A 2,687-nucleotide genomic window follows, 5' to 3' on the forward strand; every position below is an offset into this window, starting at 1 on the left:
GTGTGGTTCTGCTGCTGAGAGTGGTGTCTGATTTTAATCTTGCACAGACCACATCCACTGCCTTATCATAGCCATGTGATGTGAGTATCAGTCACATGGAGGCAGGACTCAAAAGCCTGAATTTTGCCTGAAACTCTCAGACTGAAGAAGTCTCTTGGAGGAGAGACGAAACGTTTTCATTAGAGAAGAACCCGTCCAGAAGACCTATACAATTTTTTTCTTTTTGATTTTTTACCTGGATTACTGAGATGCATCAGGACATGTCTACTTAATCTTCAACTGGAAGGAGACAAAGATGCAGATTAAGTGATAATCCACCCAAATCCGTGTAAAATGGTCAGAGAGGGTGGTTTTTGTCCAGGGAAAATACCCTAGGCCATTTGAGAGACATAGTTACTCAGTTTATGGTTTTATCCTAGTGAATTAATGATCCAAGTGCCATACAGCAAATGTAAAATGGATTTTCTGATTGTTTTTTCTAAAAATAAACATCATTTTGTTTTTATTTGCTTGTGGTTCGGTGAATCCTGGTTGGATTGTGATGAAACTTAGTTTTGGAATCTGTGAAGTTTCTGCTTTCAGACATGTTTGTTGTGTGAAGCCCCCGGGTGAACCGCCGAGAGAGGTTCTTCTGCAAATGCTCTTAAGTGGCTAGTGGGTTAGCTGGTGGTTAGCAAAGCTAACTTTTTGACTAGCTGTGCCCACAACTGATTGTTAATGATTATCAGCTACTACCACAGCAGATTTTATCTCAACATCTGTAAATATTGCCTTGCCAAAAGTAATCAGCTGTAAATTTATATATTTTGATTACTTTCAGGAAGTTAACTAAAATCAATTTAATGTTTTAGGATAAATTTTGCTAGCAGAAAAAAAATCAGCAAAACAAAGATCTTGTGCAATGAGTACCACTTGTGTTGTGAATGACTCTCAAATACAGGCACACTAAAATTTACATCAATATCTGTAACATTGACAGAATTGTAGTTATTCTGGTTTTTTAAAGTCAGTTGGCTGTTGCAGCCTTGTTGGGTTAGCTTCAAAAGTTTATTAGTTGTACAAGTACACCCAGTGCATATGTTCAGAATATTTCATTAAAATTTGTCACATGGTTTATGGGATATTTTCTGACAGACACAAGCAAAACCAACAGAGTAATATTAGGTAGAAAATTGAATTCACCCTCCTAACTGCAAGCTGGTTATTTTGGATGCACTGCCTACAATATGCCACTAGAGGGCACACGCAGTGTTTTGTCCACTTTATTGCAACCCTGTGAAAAACGTTAGGCGCTGAAAACAGAAATGAAGACTATTTACTCAAATGAGTAAGGAGATGGAGTCAAATAAAACAGGACATTCTGTGTCTTCAACTCTGTCAGGTCGTTTGGTTCCCAAAGTTGGGCTTGGGACCCAATGATGGGTCATGAAGCACCTTGGATAATCTCCAGAAATCAATTTAAAGGGTATGAAATAATTGCTGATGTAATATTTTCCATATAATTATTACAAAAACACAAAATAAGTAAAAATAAGTATTTATATCTGTGTACAAGCTGTTTAGATTGTCAAAAAGCCTGTGTTTTTAGGGTTATTAACAGAGTTCATGTACTCAGACCAGTAATWTTTGGGGTCACAAGTTTTTGCCTTGGACATTTTGTGGGTCAGATGACGAAAAGTTTGGGAACCACTGGTCTAAAGTACCTCATAAATCACTAGACTGATTTAATGAAACTTTCATTAAACAATCGTATCTTCATCTACATTCAATTCAGGATTCACCCCAATGGCTACATCAGCCAACTGTCACTAGGAAACACAAAAATGGCTATAACTCTAACACTTCCTATTTAGTGACTGGATTACCTCTTGAAGTTCTGCAGAAGCCTGATCCATTCATTCAAATCAGGTGTGTTGAAGCAAGGAAACTTTTAAAACATAGAGCAAAGTGAGCCTCAAGGAACAGAATTAGACACCTCTGCTTTAAAAACTTTGTTTTAACCATTGGCGTCCACCCTGTTTTGTCTGTTGGCAAAATATTTTATAAGCTACAGGCCCGATTTGAATGAATCCCTCAGAATGCAATCTATTAATGTAGTTCCACAACGGATTACATCCCAATTTATGAAAGCTACCAGAGTTAATCAGCATTAACTGAGACAGAAATGTCTATGACTCAGACAGTTTCATCCATCCATCCATTTTCTTCTGCCTATCCGGGGTCGGGTCGCGGGGGCAGCAGCTTCAGAAGGGAGGCCCAGACCTCCCTTTCCCCAGCCACTTCTTCCAGCTCCTCCGGGGGAACKCCAAGGCGTTCCCAGGCCAGCCGAGWGACATAGTCCCTCCAGCGTGTCCTGGGTCTTCCTCGGGGCCTCCTCCCGGTGGGACGTGCCCGGAAYACCTCACCAGGGAGGCGTCCAGGAGGCATCCTTACCAGATGCCCGAGCCACCTCAACTGGCTCCTCTCGACGTGGAGGAGCAGCGGCTCTACTCTGAGTCCCTCCCGGATGACCGAGCTTCTCACCCTATCTCTAAGGGAGAGCCCAGCCACCCTGCGGAGGAAACCCATTTTGGCCGCTTGTATCTGGGACCTCGTTCTTTCGGTCATGACCCAAAGCTCATGACCATAGATGAGGGTAGGAACGTAGATCGACCGGTAAATCGAGAGCTTCGCTTTCTGACTCAGCT

This window comes from Austrofundulus limnaeus, unplaced genomic scaffold (assembly GCF_001266775.1).
Source record: "Austrofundulus limnaeus strain Quisiro unplaced genomic scaffold, Austrofundulus_limnaeus-1.0 Scaffold286, whole genome shotgun sequence".
NCBI classification, from domain to species: Eukaryota; Metazoa; Chordata; class Actinopteri; order Cyprinodontiformes; family Rivulidae; genus Austrofundulus; species Austrofundulus limnaeus.